Source organism: Mustela putorius, unplaced genomic scaffold, assembly GCF_011764305.1.
Source record: "Mustela putorius furo isolate JIRA1106 unplaced genomic scaffold, ASM1176430v1.1 tig00001451_pilon_pilon_pilon, whole genome shotgun sequence".
Classification (NCBI taxonomy): Eukaryota; Metazoa; Chordata; class Mammalia; order Carnivora; family Mustelidae; genus Mustela; species Mustela putorius.
In genome coordinates this window covers 1223214-1241573 of record NW_025421748.1, presented here as the reverse complement: position 1 = coordinate 1241573, position 18360 = coordinate 1223214, and positions in this window count along the sequence as shown.

Sequence of the window (18360 nt, the reverse complement as noted above, 5' to 3'; positions counted from 1 at the left end):
CCAATCCGTGCGGCCCGTGTATATCCACTAGAGCGAATAGGGATCCGATTGGCCGCCTGTGTAGGGGCGGGGCTCAACCAACCGCATAAAGGTCGCTGTGCGAGGCTCCAGGAGAGCAGGAGAGCTGTGGAGAGAGCAGAAGGAGGAGTTGGTGGGAGCGGAAGAGTCCGGGGAGTGGCGCTGTAAAAGCTCTTGTAAGAGCTATAACCGCCGGCAGCCGTCCTGCCTCCGGCGCCCCGAGCCACCTGCAACCTTCAGCCGCCTGCAGCTTCCAGCGGCCCTGAGCTGTCAGCGCCCCCACCTTCAGCAGTTGTGCTGACAGCAGTCCCGAGACACCAGCGGTCCAGTGATCAGCCGTCCCAACACTTGCAGCCCCTAGATACCAGCGGTCCCGACGCCTGCAGCCCCTGGACGCCAGCGGCCCTGAGATGCCAACGGCCCCTAGCCGCCAGCAGCCTCGCCGCAAAGTGTCTCGCCACCCCGAGCCACGAGCAGCCTTGTCCACAGCGGTGGCTTCCTCTGGGTGGCAGCCTTGTCAGAGTGGCATCGTGGGGAGCAGAGTCTGTGTCGTCCGGGTTGTCCTCCTTGTCATTCGTCACGGTCATCGTTGCCTCTTCATTGTGGGGAGCAGCCTCGTCCGGGAAGCGGTCTTGTCCAGAATGGCCTCTTCTTGGGAGCGGCCTTGTCCGGGGAGCAACCTCTTCGAGCAGCAGCCTCGTCTTGGGAGTGGCCTCTTGGGAGCGGCTCCGATCATGGAGCGGCCTCTGCGGAGCAGCCTCATCTAGAGCAGCCTCGTCCAGAGCGGCCTTCTTGGAAGTGACCTTGTTGTGATCATCGTCATTGCCTTTTAAGAGATCGCTCTGACCGGTCAGTTTGATTCTTGATGCTTGGCGTGAAATAAAGTTTTGCTTGACCTTCGCTTTGTATCCGTCTCGTTCCTTTGATCACAGACCCTAACAACACAACCCACCAGTGATGTCACCAGGCCCAGGACTTGCTTCGGCAAGAGGTTTTTGCTTTCTTTAAATATTTGAGAGAGCGGAAGAGCGAGAGAAGGGGCAGAGGAAGAGGGTGAAGGAGAGAAGCGGGCGCCCCGCTGAGTTGGAGCCTCACGCAGGGCTCGATCCTGGCCTGGAGATGGGAGCCGCCGTGGAGAGTTGGAGCCAGCCAGGCCCCCGTGGCAGGAGGTTTGTGAGTGTGCTTTTGTCATACTAGTCGTGGGCCTACTCTTCGTTTTCATTTCTTCATGATTTAGCTTTAGGACATTTTGTGTTTTTAGGAATTTGTCTACTTCAACTAGATCATCCGTTTTTTGGTATGTCACTGTGCATAGAATGCTCAGAATCCTTTTTAGTTCTGTGGCACTGATAGTAATGCCTCCCATTTTGATTTCTGCTCATAGTAATTTAGATCTTATGTCTTTTTTCTTATTTCAGCTGGTTTAATGTTTGTCAGTTTTTTTTGATCATTCCAAAGAACCAACTTTTTGTTTTATTGATCTTTTTTTCTTTTAATTTACTTATCTCCGTTCTGTTTATTTCCTTCCTTTTCCTAGCTTGGGGTTTAGGTTGTTTTTCTTCTAGTTCTTTAAGATGTAAAGTTAGGTTGTTGATTTGAGATCTTGTTTTTTAATATTTATTTGCCAGAGAGAGAGTGCACACAAGCAGGCAGAGCGATGGGCACAGGCGGAGAGAGAAGCAGGTTCTCAGCAGAGCAAGGAACCCAGCTCGGGACTTAATCCCAGGACCCTGGGATCATGACCTGAGCCCTAGGCAGTGGCTTAACTGACTGAGCCACCCAGGCGTCTGGAGATCTTGTGTTTTTGTTGTTGTTCTTAACTTTTTATTTATTTATTTGACAGAGATCACAAGTAGGCAGAGAGAGAGGGTGAAGCAGGCTCCCTGCAACCAGGGAGCTTGATGTGGGACCCGATCCCAGGACCCTGAGATCATGACCTGAGCTAAAGGCAGAGACTTAACTCACTGAGCCACCCAGGCGCCCCTGAGATCTTGTTTTTTAATGTGAACATTTATAGCTATAAATTTCCCCCTTAGCACTGCTTTTGCTGCATCCCATGAATTTTGGTATATTGTGTTTTGTTTTCATTCATCTCTAAGTATTTTCTAATTTCCTTCAGGATTTATTCTTTGATCCATTGGCTGTTTAAAACTGTGTTGTTTCTTTTTCACAATTTTGTGAGTTTTCCTTCCTTTTGTTTTTTGTTTTTAAAGATTTTATTTGCAAGGGAGAGAGAGTGAGAGGAGAGAGAGAACCCAAGCAGGGTGAGTGACAGAGGGAGGAGCAGAGTCCATGCAGAGCAGGGAGCCTGATGCGGGGCTCAGTCCTGGGGCTCCAGGATCATGACCTGAGCCGAAGACAGGCACTTGACTACTGAGACACCCAGGTGCCTCCATTTTTCTTTATGTTTTGATTTCTAGTTTCATTCCATTGTGGTGAGAGAAGATACTTTGTATGTTATCTGTGTCTTAAAATCTATTGAGACTTAATCCGTGGCCTAACATGTCTTCTGTCCTGGAAAATGTCCCATGTATACTTGAAAAGAACGTTTATGCTGTTGTTTTGGGTAGACTGTTCTGTATTGTCTGTTAGATTGAGTTGTTCTATGTTCTTTATGTCCTTGTTTTCCTAATTTCTGTTTGGTTGTTTCAGCCATTATTCCAAGTGGGCCGTTGGTATCTCCAACAATTATTGTAGAACTCTCATCAGTTCTGTCAGTTTTTGTGTCATGTGTTTTGATGGTCTGTCTTTGGGTGTGTAAATGTTTATAATTGTTAAATATTCTTGCCATATGGAACCTTTTATTTATAGTTTTCTTTTCACCTCTTATAAAATTTTTTGACTTATAGTCTATTTTCCTGTTATGAGAATAGCTACTCCCACTCGTTTTTGGTTACTGTTTGCTTGGAGCATCTTTTTCCATCCATTCATTTGCAACCTGTTGGTGTGTCTGGATCTTAAATGAGTGTCTTGTAGGCAACATAGAGTTGGGTCATGTGTTTTTTGTCCATATTGCCAGTCTCTTTCCTTTGGTCAGTTCACGTGCATGAAAAGTAATTTCTGATCAGAGAGAGTTCTGCTACTGCGTTACTTCTTTCCTATAGATCCCGTAGCTTTTCTTGCCCTTGATTTCTTGCATTCCTATCTTCTTTTGTGTTTCACTGATTTTTTTGGTAATGAAATGTTTAAATTCCTTTTTAATTTCCTTTTGTGTGTATTCTGTAGTGATCTCTTTGTGGTTACCATGGGGATTATATTTAGCATCCTAAAGTTGTCACACTGTAATTTGAATGTATAGCAGCTTAATTTCAATAAGACCCTAAAACTACTCTTTTACAGCTGGGTACCCACCTCTTCTGGTTATTGATGTCACAACATCACACCTCTGTATACATTGTGTGCCCCCAAACATAAACAAAAATTCTTTTAAATGCATTAGTCTCCTGAATTAAGTAGAGAATAGGATTTGGAGTTACAAACCAAAGTTACAGTAATCCTAGTTTTTATGGAAATCCTTTTTTTACTTTAAATGTGTTGGAGTTTATTGGTCTCTAAAGTAATGTAGAAAACAAGAATACAGTTACACACCATTCTTACAACAAAATTCGCTTTCATAATTGCTCCTGGGTTTTCATATGTCAAGTGTCATTTCTCCATGCAGTTTCAAGGTATTGGCTAGTGGGCTTTTGCTTCCCCTCGCAGAGCTCCCATGGGCATTCTTGCTAGGCAGGACTAGTGGTCATGAACCCCTCAGCTGTTGTTTTTCTGTGAATGTCTTGATTTCTCTCTCCCTTTCGAAGGGCAGTTTTGTTGGCTATAGAATTCTTAGTAGTTGACAGTTTTTTTCTTTTAGCACTTTGAATATATTGGCTTCCTGTCTTCTAGCCTCCAAAGTTTCTGTTGAGAAATCTGCAGATACTTTTCCTGAGGTTCCCTTGTATGGGATGATTCACTTTTCTCTTGCTGCTTTCAAGATTCACTTCTTTGTCCTTTGAAAGTCTGATTATAATGTGTCTTGGTATGGGTCATTTATCTTGGAGTTTATTGAGCTTCTTGGATGTTCCTATTCATATCTGCTCATCAGATTGGGGAAGTTTTCAATCATTACTTCAGATATTCTTTCCGCCCCTTTCTCGGGACATGCACAGTACATATGTTAGTCAAATTGTTGGTATCCAAGTGGTCCCTTAGGCTCTCTTCACTCTTCTTCAATCTTTTCTGTTTCCCAGTCTTGATAATTTCTGTGGTTCTACCTTCAAGTTTACTAATTCTTCCTTTTGCCTACTCAAATCTGCCTTTGAATCTCTTCAGTGAATTTTTCACTTCCATATTGTACTTTCCAGTGCCAGGATTTCTCCTTTTTTTTTTTTTTTTTTTTGCTTTCTATCTTTTTATTGATATTTCCATTTTGTTCACACATTTTCTTGACTTTCTCCACATCTTCTTTTGATTCTTTAAGACTTTTCTTTTTTAAGATTCAATTTATTTATTTGACACAGAGAGAGAGATCACAAATAGGCAGAGCAGCAGGCAGGGTCGGGGAGGGGGGAGCAGGCTCCCTGCTGAGCAGAGAGCCCGACCCGGGGCTTGATCCCAGGACCCTGAGATCATGACCTGAGCCGAAAGCAGATGTTTAACCCACTGAGCCACTGAGGTGCCCTGATTGTTCAAGACTCTTTAGGACAGTTGTTTTAAAGTCTTTGTCTAATCTACTTGTCATTAAGTTTTTTTCAGGGACAGATGCTTTTGAATTCTTCCCTTTGAGCGTGCCATACTTTACGTTCTTTGTATGACTTTGAGATTTATTATTTTTATTTATTTATTTATTTTTTTTTTTTTGGTGGAACACTGGACATTTGAATATAATAATGTGATAACTCTGGAAATCAGGTTTTCTCTCTTCTCCAGGGCTTGCTGTTTTTGTTGTTGTTGTCTGTTTGTTTGTAAGCAGGCTCCACGTCCAACGTAGAACCCAAAGGGGCTCAAACCCACAACCCTGAGATCAAGACCTGAATGCTCAGCTGGTACCACCCAGGCATCTCTTGCTTTTTGTTTTGTTTTGATTGTTGTAGGCTGTCTGCGCCAAGGAGAGGCCTGAGGTGTAGTCGTTTCTGAGCCTTTTCTTGGACATGAACTTCCTATTTTTCCCAGTATATGTCTTGTTTTTGCTTGTCTTAGTTATTAACGTACAGGTCCCAAAGGGGAAAAAAAAAAATGAAGGTGGGTGGGGGAGAGGGTACTGGCCCTCTAAATCTCCTGGAAATGACTTTAGCTGGAGGGGGTGGGGCTTCAGTAAGTGGGGGTGTGCAGCAGCAGTGGCTGCTTACTTCTCTGTGTGCACTTCTGTGAGAGGAAGCAGCAATAAGCCACCAGAGCACAGATCTCCAATATTTAGAGGTCAGGGTCCTTTCTACACTCGCTTTCACAAGCTGTGTGTAGCTGCCCCAGGAACCTGTGCATGGCTGCCTGTCAGGAGTCTAGGGGTGGGAGATGGGTGATGGTCTGTGCTGAGAGCTGAAATTCACTGAAATAAACTGCAGTTTACTGTGCAAGCCTTCCCTTGGAAGGTGCAAGCCTTCAGCAGATTCCAGGATTCCAAAATAGTTAAATTGGATTCTGCCAGTACGATTGTTATCTAAGTGGGAAGACAGCTTTCTGGTTCTTCCTAGTGTGCCAGCTTTCCAGAATCATTCTCAGTGGTCTGTTGTCCTTTTACTTTCATCATTTCTGTTAAGAAGTCTGTTTTATGAAAATTGGTGGCGTCTTTGAAGGCAGTCTGCCTTTTTCCATCTCTGTGCTTAGTATTCAGTATTTCACTGTGATGTACTGGGGTGCCAGTGTCGTCTTAGGGTCTTAAGATGGGCTTCTTGAACCTTTAGCTCAATGTCTTTGATTAGTTTTGGAGAGGTCTTAGCCTTTATGCCTTCAGCTACAGCTTCATTGTTTCTCTTCTCCTTCCGGGACTCTGACATGGTCTGTCCCTCTCTCTTCTCTGTGTGCTTTAGTTCTTCTGTTTCCTCACACCTCGTTGCCAGTACCCGGGCTCTTCTAGTAGATGTGGTCTGCAGCTATGACCAGTAGCTTATTGAACCTATCCATACTGAGTTCTTATTTTCAGTTGTATTTTTAGTTCTAGACTTTCCATTTAGTTCTTTTAAGAATAGTTTTCAGTTTCCTGTGGAAAAATCCCTACAATTTTTTTTACCTCCCTGATAGTGGTCAGCACGTATGGGTCAAATCTATTATCTGAAGCCTTATAGTTCTGTTTCTAGTGTCCTTTGGTTTTTCTGGTGTTCCTTCCTACTGTCTTTTACCTTATTTGCCTCTTTTTATTATAGGCATTGGTGTTGCATTTGCAGAATGCTTAGTTGAAATAATTTGAAGCCTGGAATCTTCCAGCGACAATTTATACCCGGGGCATGGCTCTTCAAGGGCCGACCCAGAGATCTGTTGTTTGACCTCTTTGCACCCTAAGCTCCCTGCCCCCCAGACTGAGAAGGCCTTCAAAATGCTTGTGAGATTGTTAGCCTCCGCTTTTGAATCACAAAAATCTTCTCAGGAAAAGCACTGCAAACACCCAGATCACTTCCCTAGCCTCTATCTTCCTCTGTGTCCTGACCTTGTAGTTCTTTGCCATCTTGTTGGTGCTCTGATGACTTCAAGGAGATGATTATATTTTGTTCAGATTACATATTTGTCCTCAGCACGAGGACTTGTTCCGGATTTTTAGTTTGCCATTAATGGAAACAAAAATACTGTCCTCTTAACTTTTGAGATTCTGTCATCGCCTCAAATGGACTTTTATGTTTCTTTATAATTCTTAAGCTTTTGACTAGTTGACCAATAAGCGTAATGACCATTTTGGTTCTCTTCCTGGCTGTTTTGTGTGTGTGTGTGTGTGTGTAATTTTTTTGCTCAGCTCTTATATTTTTTCCTTTATATGCTATCTTTTTCAAGTTCTATCAAAGCAGATGCAAAAGAAAACAAAAAAATAGTCAAGTATTGTGAATATGTTTGTGCATGCAGGGTGAAATTTGATTTCATTCTTCCTACTTTCCTCATAACCGGAGTAGTTTGCTAGGCTGCCTTAGAATTTTTGTGCTTCAGAATTTAGTTTTAGAAGATAACATTACATTTAATTTAGGTAAAATGCTTCAGTTGTACGTAAAAAAACCTGTTCGTTTGGTTCCTTATTTATCTGCATGTATTTTTTTCATTATAAAAGACATTTCTCATTAGATTTAGATATAGATACGTAGTGGGTAATTGAAAGTCTCTATTTTGGGGCATCTGGGTGATGCAATCCGTTAAGCACCAGACTCTTGGTTTTGGCTCAGGTCCCGATCTCAGGGTGGTGAGATCAAGTCCCATATTGAGCTCCATACTCAGTGTGAAGTCTTGGACTCTCTCTCCATGTCCCTCCTCCTTTTATTTATTAAATAAATAAAGATTCATTTATTAGAGAGCACAAGCAGGGGGATGGTCAGAGGGAGAGAGGTGAGCAGATTCCCTGCTGAGCGGAAGCCCACGAGAGGCTTAATCTCATGACCCTGAGACCATGACCTGAGCTGAGATCAAGAGTCAGACGCTTAACCACCCAGGTGCACCACCACCCCACCCCCCCGCCCAGCAAAGTCTCTTTTTAAAAACTTTATTTAAATAAATTAATTAATTAATTTCAGTTCAAGTGTAGCTGACACAATGTTACTTTCAGGCATAGAATAGATTTGACATTTACATACATTAGGAAATGTTTACATGGTAAAGAGAGTTACCATTTTTCACCATACAGTTATTATGACATGTGGACTGTGTTGCATGTGCTGTACTCTTCATCCCTGTGACTTACTTGTTCTAGAACTAGAAGTTTGTACCTCTTAATCTCTACCCATTTTGCCCATCCCCCCAACTCCCAAAAATCTTTCAACTTTTTTTTTTTTAAGATTTTATTTCTTTATTTGACACAGAGAGAGGGGTAGAGAGAGAGAAAGAAAGCACAAGCAGGGGGGCGGTGGGAGGAGGGAGAGGGAGAAGGCAGCTTCCCACAGAGCAGGGAGCCCGATGTGGGGCTCGATCCCAGGACCTTGAGATCATGACCTGAGCAGACGCTTAACCCTCCGAGCCTCCCAGGCGTCCCTCAGCTTTCTTCTGAACTGTGGGCTAGAACTCGCTTCTGTTTTCTGGAGTCAGGTTCATCCTTCCGCTAACTCATGAGGAAGGAGGAAATGTTAGCTTCTATGTAGAAAGTCAGAGAGCTTGATTTAAGGTAGATAACACAATCAGTCAACCAAGAGACAATATATATAAAAAAAATCACTAGCAAGTTTGTATATAGAAATGTTTTTGGGGGGCGCCTGGGTGGCTCAGTGGGTTAGGCCTCTGCCTTCGGCTCGGGTCATGATCCCGGGGGCCTGGGATCGAGTCCCGCATCGGGCTCTCTGCTCAGCAAGGAGCCTGCTTCTCCTCATCTCTCTCTCTCTCTGTCTGTCTCTCTGCCTATTTGTGATCTCTCTCTGTCAAATAAATAAATAAATAAATAAAATCTTAAAAAAAAAAAAGAAATGTTTTTGGACCAGGGGCACCAGTCAGGGAGGAGAAGCGAGGCTTCCTCTGGAATCTGAAGGGCAGGTAGGAGGGAACTGGGCAAAAGGAGAGACGCAGGAAAATGAAACCGGATACGCAAGGCCCACCGGGCCAGAGAGTGTGGCAGGGATGAGACCAGCGAAGGAAGGTGGGCCGGGAGGAGGGGCGGGACCAGACACTGTGCTGGTGACTTGTTACGAGTTGAGTGGATTAAATAAGAAAGGAGGGAGCATGTCAAGTAGTGGGGTCCCCTGACGACCAAAGCTGAAATGGACACTGTCAGTATTTTCATAGACGTTGCTCAAGAGGAAGTACGAGGTGAAATTGGGAAATTTATAGACTGTGCAAAGTTCACCCGAAAGTAAAAATTCTGCAGCTGATATGAAAGTGCAGGAAAACCAAAACAATTCTTTTGGGCAGAAAAGCGGCGGTTGGGACACCTGGGTCGCTCAGTTGGTTGAGCGACTGACTGCCTTCGGCTCAGGTCATGACCCCGGACTTCCAGGATCGAGTCCCGCATCAGGCTCCCCGCTCCGTGGGGAGTCTGCTTCTCCCTCTGACCTTCTCCTCGCTCATGCTCTCTCTCACTCCTTCTCTCTCAAATAAATAAATAAAATCTTTTAAAAAACCCAAAAAACGGCAGTTGGAGAAGTGCCCAGTGAAAAGCGGCTCACAGTGTGCACAGGCGGCAGCTTGGCACGGTCTTTGGACCTTCCTGTGGGTGCGGTGGGAAGGCATTGTCCGCCGAGCAGAACAGCCTTCGGCGGCAGTTGTGAACCCAGATCCCGGGAATACTTGCGCTGACTCACCCCGAGAAGTCTGCACAGAGCCGCAAGTCGTTGGCAGATCCCCAGGGTTTGCGAACAGGTTCGGGAGAGAAGCGTTTGCGGTCTTGGCGGCAGGAACGCAGCCGGCTGGCAGGCTGGGAGGGGCGCCGGGCCTGGAGAGGACCGGAGCCCTGGAAGAAAGCAGACACAGGCTGGCCCCCAGATTCTTAATCCGAGAACTGGAGCTGCTCCCCGAGAACCAAAGGAGGCCGATTTAGACTCATTTTAGATTCAAGTTACTGCCGTTCAGTGCGGCAATGACGAGGCCTTGTGACTCAGAGATTGTGCAGGGACGTCACTCGTTGGAGATAGAAAATGCCCCTGATTTGTCCCCTCGTGCAGTCCAGTCCCTGCATTGTGATGCGAGTGGGCTTTTTGAAGTGCAGCACTTTTAGGATGAGGCAGTGTCTCCGACTCTGACCCAGCAGACTGGATGGTCTCATCTGGTCCCGCCCCTGCCTCCCTGGCCACCTTCCTTCCTTAGTCTCTTCCCTGTCACGCTGTCTGGCCTGGTGGGCCTGGTGTATGCGATTTCATCTCCCTGTGTCTCTCCGTTTCGCCCAGTTCCTGCCTACCTGTCCTTCAGATTTTGTAGGCCTCACTTCCTCTGGGAGGCTCTCTCTCACCTCCCTGACTGGTGCCCCTGTCCTTAGCCGACACTGTTCCACGAGGGTGCGGGCCGTATCTGTTCCTGCCAGCGGCTCTACCCCCGGCCCCTTGCACAGCGCCTGGAGGAGAGCCTTGAGAAGTACCGCTGGAGAAGTGGAAGCATAAACAGGGAAGGAGGTCAGAGCAGGCCGGCAGACTGAGCCGGACACATTCTGTTTATCTGCCGCACAACGTTGAGAATGTCTTCTGACACCTTTGGCTGGGCATCAGTCTTTCCACTTCCCTGTGTCTGGCGTGCCCAGCCTTCACTCGGCCGTCTGTGTGTCGGTGTCCCCGATTTAGCTGCCGGAGAGGTGCTGGATCTGTGGCGGGTAGCTGTGTAGGGAGGGAAAGATCTGTCAGCTGTGTCCACACGGAGGACACTCCTGTTCCGGTCCCTGTACTGTTCCTTCTTACTATCGTCAGAGACTGAAGTGGGGATTTGGAACAACATTCTCATAGACCCCTAGAAACTCAGGGCAGAATTCATTTTGGGGGACTGTTGTGATGAAAAAGTGCAGCTGATGGGGGACCTGAGAAATGGTGTGTTACCAGCGGCTTTGTGAGATCCAGCCTTTGAGACATAGGAACGGATGGACTGTGGCCTCAGAGGGTATCTTAACAGGCTGTGGTGTCATCGTATTGGAACTGACCCCAGACACTAATGAAAGAGTAATCCTCCCTAAATCCCCCCAAAGCCAGTAATCCCCAGGGCTGCATGTTGATGATTAAAAAAGAAAGGTAGAGCAGCTGTCTTTTTGTTCAGTTTAATTATGACCGATACCTGGGTGAGTGTTAATTTCCCGGGGCCCCCTTAGGCGGGTGGAGGCAGGTGTTAGGTTTCTGCAGGCTGCCGGCACCGAATGTGCAGACCTGGATTCTGTGGCTGTGCTCGGGGCTCCAGTGCTCAGTTTGTCCGGCTTTCAGTTCCTGCCCTTTAAGTCTAGGACCTGGGCTGCTGTGTGCCTGGGGACACAGAAGTGCTATCAGGTGTCATTCAGACCGCACACCTTCATTAATAAGGCCCCCCTTGCCTGGCAGGCGGGCAGCTGCTGGGCCCGGGAGATAGAACTTTATTGAGTCATCAGGCAGGAGAGGAACATCTTGCCCTTTTGAGCCCTTCAGCAGTGTTCAAGGCCAGAGGTCCCGGAACCGGGCATCTGCTTTGCCCAGCTCCCAGTTCCGAACATTCAGGTGGTGTCCAAGGCTGGGTTCAGAGCTAGGCTGTGCTGACCCTTCTTGGAAGTGAAAGCCCCTTTTGTAAGGAACATGGAGCCCGTTCCAGCTTTCCTCCGTGATCTGTCCTGGGGGACGGTCCCGTCCCCTGCCTGGCCCCTGCCAGCCGCTTGAGTGTGACCCATGCACGTGCTTTCTCCTTTGACCGCCGTACTAAGGGCAGCAGCTTCCATGGACCCTGCTTTCTCAGGAGGGCTCACCCCTGCAGAGTCTCTCCTGTTGCTCCTCCTTACCCTCCCCACCTCCTCCAGGGCTCCCCTGCCTGCCTGTTTTCCCACCCGGCTGCTACACCACCGAAAGCCCTCGCCCCACAATGCTGCCCTCCGCCTGTCTACCCGCCCGAATCACCCTGCGACTCCTCTCGGGCTGTGGCAGGTTTTGCTGACTCCCAGTCATCTCCCCTCGTTGGGGAGGCTCAAGTTTTACCTTCACTATTGCCTTAGTAACATTTTAATTTAAGCTCCATCTCTTTTCTGGTTTTACTTTTTACTTGTCCTAAGAAATATCCTCAGAGGCGTGGGTTTCCCATGCTGGTCACATTTCTCTGTCATAATAACCAGGGTGAGTCCGCACCCACAATCGTTCACTCACGGAAACCGCACATCCGAGCCCACTGTCATTTCCCGAGGGGTCCGATGTTCTGGGGGCTGAACCTTGATGTTACGGAAACGCTCCGTGTTTTTATTCCTCTGACCTTGTCGGATGGTCTGTCTCCTGGAGTATCGTTCCGTCTGTGCCCGAGACAGCGGCTCTTCTTTAAAACCCCAGCCCAAGCGCCCCTGTTCTGTGAGGGAGTCCCTGGCTCTCCCTTTCCTCCTCCCCCTGCTCCTCCTCCTCCTCCTGGGGGGACTCCCTGCCAGACCCCTGCCGGACCGGCCCTGCAGGTAACTTGTCCCGCTCCTGCGGTCTGAGCCTCTGGAGGTCAGACGTGGTGCCGGGCACACAGCCTGCACCAAGCCCACTTCCAGGGAGGCCCATAAGTGAAAATCCAGATGGACATGAAACCCTCGGGCAGGTGAATTGTTGCAGAAAGAGGTCTCAGCTTTTTTATAGAACTCACAACAGAATTACTTACACAGCAAGCTTCGGGTTAACACCTCAAAGGCTCTCTAAGGAGTTTTTGGCATGAGGGTTGTGTGGTTGGGTATCTGTTTCCTCACAAGGAGTGTGGGGCTGCACCTGCTGGGAAGCATTGGTGAGAGCTAGAGCAGCGGTTCTGTCGGTGGACTGTGGCTGTGACACGTGTGGCTGAGCACTCCAGACGGGTGCTTGTCTCCACAGCTAGCAGGGGACCAGGATTTGATTTGATTTGATTTTTTAAAAGATTTTATTTTATTTATTTGACAGAGATCACAAGGAGGCAGAGAGGCAGGCAGAGAGAGGGGGGGAAGCAGGCTCCCTACTGAGCAGAGAGCCCAATGCGGGGCTCGATTCCAGGACCTTGAGATCATGACCTGGGCTGAAGGCAGAGGCTTTAACCCACTGAGCCACCCAGGCGCCCCAGGGACCAGGATTTTAGGTGCTTAGGGTTTTGTGCGATGTCTCAGTTCATCATCTCCTTTTATTTTATTGCACGTGTGCACATGGGTTGGGGGAGAGTCAGACATGGGGCTCGATCCCAGGACCCTGGGGTCATGACCTGAACTGAAGTTAGATGCTTAACCCACTGAGCCACCCAGACTCCCCCTCATCTCCATTCTGATATTAAATCACTTCTTCACAGATCAGGAGTAGTATATATATTTTTAATTGTGTTGAGTTTTTTTTGGTTGTGTGTGTGTGTCTTTTTTGGTTTTTTTGATACTTTGTTGAAAGTGCAGCATTCCCCAATCCAGGAAGAATTATTACATGTAATAATAACTTAAAAGCTACTAGTTTTACTTTTCATTATTTTCCTGTGAAACTATTTTTAGCTTTCTTAATGGAGTATTACTTTTCAGTGTTTTCCATCAAAATACCTTTAGGTCATCTCAAAGATAGCAATATGTTTTAAAAACAAAAATATTCTTGAAAAAAATACTTACAAAATACTAGTTTTCTCTTAAAAAGGGCTCAATAAAAATCATAATGCCTCTCAAAGCATATAGTTAAGCAAAAACAATGATTTTTCTTAAATAGCAGTTTCTATCTCATCGCATCTTGGTATATTAAATAATACACAATAATTATAGAGGGTCTTCTAGCTAGCTGTTGGTTTTAGGTAAAAAGTAATACGGCAAATGACACTGGAGGAAAACAATTAGTTCAGTGATTTTGCCCCAAGATGCAGGTATGAAGTTATACTTTTTAAATGATGAAGATGTGACATTGAAACATGTATTATCTAAGATTGAATTCTGCATTTTAGGAAAGCATTGTGCTGCAGAGACACTTGAAGAGAGAACAGATGAGTGACTTGTTTTCTAAGATGTTTGACCAGAACCCCTACTTATAAAATATGCCGGGGTTGCAAAAGAGTGGCTCTTAGAGGATAATTTTCAGCAACACACTCTAATGGAAAGCCAGAGTAGCATGTTATCTCGGAGCAAGACAAGCATTCCATGAAGGATTCTGAGCCTTTTTTTTTTTTTTAAGTATATATAATGATTGATCCCTTGCTAGTAGATAAAAATAACAATAGCCTTTGGAGTGATAATTCGGACTGAAATGGCTTTACCGTTTACCTTGTACGTGTCATAAGCAGGATATGTAATGCCTCAGAGCCGAGTGCCCTCCCCGTTTAAAAAAAAAAAAAAACCGGTGGTGGCACGGATTCTTTACCAGGTTATCAGTATTATATGAGGTCATATATAAAGCATATCGTGCAGTGCCAGGTACTTAGTAAGTACTTGGTACAACATAATGGTTAAAAGAATAAACCACTCCTTGGGCTCCAGTATGGGCTTTACTATTCACAGGTTAGATGCCTGTGGGCAAATTACTTAAAACCACTCAGATTCAGTTTTATCACCCAGAAATGGATATAATCATAGCACTGACCTTATAGAATTGTTGCAAGGATTAAATGAGATAGTGCATATGAATTGCTCAGCATATTTTGTTCCATCAACTAACATTATTTCTGAGAATACAGTGTAAGAAAATAATCATGGATGTTCCCAAATATTTATTGTCTAAAATTTTGTCAAATTGTTTAAAATTATAAAAAAGAAACCCAGAGAGCCTGTAAATATTTAAGAGTAGAAGATAGGGGGATGCCTGGATGGCTTATTTGGTTAAGTGGCTGCCTTCAGCTCAGGTCATGGTCCCAGGGTCCTGGGATCGAGTCCCGCATCCAGCCTCTTGCTCGGAAGGAAGCCTGCTTCTCCCTCTGCTGCTACCTGCCACTCTGCCTGCTTGTGCTCTTTATCTCTCTCTAACAAAGAAATAAATAAAATCTTAAAAAAGAAAAGAGTAGAAGATTGGGAAAGTAGGTTAAATAAAGCATGATTCATTCCTAAGATGGAATGTTTGATGAACTTTAAGATAATAATGTGAACTATTATTTGATAACATCGGAAAATATTCCTATAAACTGTTAAAAATTGGGTTATGAAATAAATTTTATTAGTGTTTTATTTACTCATAAGGTTAAAAACTTACTACAAGAAAGAAAATGCTTTCGTCTCTTTTTCTAGAGGCGATCACTTTCCTCTCTTTTTGCTGTTATTTCTGTCAGTTTTTTCTGGATTTCTAGACATACCTATACTGCTTTCTCTTGCTTTTTCAACTTTAGACATTATTTACCATCTTCACACTATAGGAGATGAGAATTTAGCAGCCCCTTCTCCTTAAAATATAAATTTCTCCTTTGCTCGTCATCTTAATATGATTTTTGTTTAAATCAATATTTAATATTTGTTCTTACTTGTGTTTCCAGTTAAGCCACAGTATGCTGTGATTACACTTTTTTCTTGGACAACTTGTTTTTTTCCCTGGTAGTTTGTAGTTGCTTCAGATTTTCCACTGTTCTCTTGCTTGTTTATTTTTAATGTACTCTGAGGCAGAATTTGAAGATGGCAGCCGAACTTTCTGTCCCCAGTGGACATGCCCCATGTAATGCCCTCCCTTTGAGTGTCGGCAGGACCTCTGAAGATGATGAGGTACCTCTGTTATGACATTACCTTATATGGCAAAAAGAACTTTGCAGATGTAATTAAGATTCCTAATTACTTGACTGTGGCTGAATATAAGGGAGATCATCTTGGGTCGGTCTGACTGAGTCATTTCAGCTCTTAAAAGCAGAATGAAGCAGCAACAGATGTTCTCCTGCTGGCCTGGAGGAAAAAAGGAAAACGGACAATTTTCTGAAATGGTAATGGAGAGTGGTGGCTTCTAGGAGTCTTAGTCCTTCAACCAGAAGGAACGGAATTCTGCCAACAACCTGAATGAGGTTGGAAAAGGACCCAAGTCTGAGGTGAGATGACAGAATGGTCTCTGTTTCCTCAGATTCCTTCCTTAATTTATTTTTTTCCTTTGGTCTGACTGGCATGTCTGAAATTTGATGGTGTGTGTAGTTGTATTTCCGGCTGAGGATGCCCGTGTGCATGGGCAGGGCTTCACCCACGTCGGCTTCCCCCATCTGACTGGCATCCGCAGTGGCTGGGGATGGGTCGTTTCACTGAGGACTCCTTGGATCTGTTACCTAAGGCATGTGTCTTGGCCCTCTGTTTTCAGTATGGTCCTCCCCGCTGTCCCCGTCAGTGACTGTTGTCTCTGAGTACCAATCCCCTCAGACCCTCTCTCTTCTGAAAGTCAGTCTCTTGTTTTCTGCTGCAACAGGGGAGAGATCGTTGCCTGGCGGAGGGGTGGGGATCTCAAAAAAGTTAACTGTTTCTTCTCTAAACTTCTGAACTTTCTCTTTCTTCTCTAAACCTTCTTCTCTAACTACAAGTTAACTGTTTCTTCTCTAAACCTTTCCTGGTTGGTCCGAGCCGGAAGTACCCACCCTCTATTTTCGGTGTCTGTGATGTACTTCCGAGCGCTGTGGCACACACTGGCTTGCTTCTCACTGGCCTTTGCCTGCAGAGCCAAGATTTAGCTTTCTCAGCTCTGCCCGTCCGTCACCACCCAGCCGTCCAGTCCGTCAGTTTCCAGCCTTGGTTGACAGCCCTTTCCTGCCTCCATTTCCTCTTCTGTGTGCTTCAGCTTCGTGGGTTCACATTTTTTATTTCCTTGGAGCCATTTTAGAGGGGATTGGTGGGGAGCAGATATAAAAGCGTGTGTTCCATCTGCCATGCTGTTTTTAAATTTTACTTAAAAATATTTTATTTATTTATTTGACAGAGAGACAGATCACAAGCACACAGAGAGGCAGGCAGAGAGAGAGGAGGCAGGCTCCCCGCAGAGCAGAGAGCCTGATGTGGGGCTCGATCCCAGGACCCCGAGATCATGACCTGGGCTGAAGGCAGAGGCTGAACCCACTGAGGCACCCAGGTGCCCCTAAATCCCATTTTTTCTTTATAAAGCAGAAAGTATGTGTGTATTTGTAGGTGAAAAATGTCTATGCCAGACTTGTCAACAGAAGTCGTCTCTGGGTATTGAGATTGTGGGTGGTTCTTATTTTCTTGCTTATGTTTCTCAGAGTCATTTATAATAAGATAATAACTAGAGAACAATTAAAGTAAAATGGCATTATTTAGACATATCAGTCAAGGCATTTTATATTAGTTTCAAACCCAAGAATCAGGTTGACCCATAGGAAATCGATGTTTAGTTTTTTTCAGGTAAAACAGAGGGTGAGTAGCTGCAGTTTTACGTGGTTCCCTCTGAAGTATCTAACACAAGACGGATCTCAGAGGAAGTGTTGCCCGGAGAGGGCAGCAGCTGTCCAGAGAGGCCAGGGTGAAGGCCAGGAGAGGGTGCACCGGCCATGCTGGGAGGAGCCCGCTCTTGGGTGGCCATTGCATGTGCTGTTCCCTGAGAGTCGTCCTCTCCCGGGCCCCCAGGTTGAAGAGACTCTTGAGCTGACCTGCTACTCTGGTTTTCAGGAGCTCACGATTTGGGATGAAACTGACAAGAAACAAAACTATTATTTCCTACTTTTCTCCGTTATCGGTACTTCCAAAACACTTTGCACACTCGGTATTAAAGTTCTCTGGGCAGATGCCTTTTTCTCCGTCTTAGGTTGTTTAATTCTTTGAAGGCAGGGACCCTCATCTTAGTGATATGATGGACTGTCTGGGGAAACACTGTTCACTATATTACTCAGTGTTTTCTTTATAAAGATTCGTGGGAAAAGTTTCTCCCAGGTAAATGGCTTGTTTTTTTATTTTAGGAACACAGTGTAGTTATGCCAGATTTTACTCCCCCGCTCTTTGGAAGAGGAAGCTCCCAGCCACGCTTACGCCATGGTCCTAAGCCGCACCGTCTTGAAATCTCTCCTTGGCTGGATGTGTCGTCGTCTTTGTATTAGTTTCTTATTGCTGCTCTAACAAAGTACCCTAGACTTAGTGTCTTAATACAACATACATTTATCTTCTAGTTCTGGAGGTCCAAAGTCTTAAGTCTGTTTCATGGGGCTAAAAGCCAGGTGTCGGCAGGTGTTCCTTCCAGAAGCTCTAGGGGAGAATCCATTTCCTTGTGTGTCCATCTTTTGGAGGTTTCTGACTTTTCTCAGCTTGCAACTCCTTCCTCCATCCCCAAAGCCAGCAGCGCGGGTTCTTTCTTCTCTGATGCCTGCTTTCACTCCTTGCGCCTTCTCTGTTTGGCTCTGACCCTTTTGCTCCTTCATATAAAGACTTCTGTGACTACGCTGCACCCTACCTGGTAATTCTGGATAGTCACATGTGCAGATGCCCCCTCACTGCCTGCCCTGAGTAGATTTTAGTTTTTGGAGTGGTTTTAATTTTACAGCAAAATTGAGCTGAGAGGATACAGATTTCCATATACCTGCTGCCCCCGTGCCCCCCCACCCCCCGCACAGCCTCCTCTGCTATCAATATCCTGCACCAGAATGGTAAATTTATTATAACTGATGAACTACAATGACATGTCATCATTACTCCACATCCAGGGTTTTCTTTCTTTCTTTCTTTCTTTTTTCAAAACAAAGTTTATTTATTTTTAT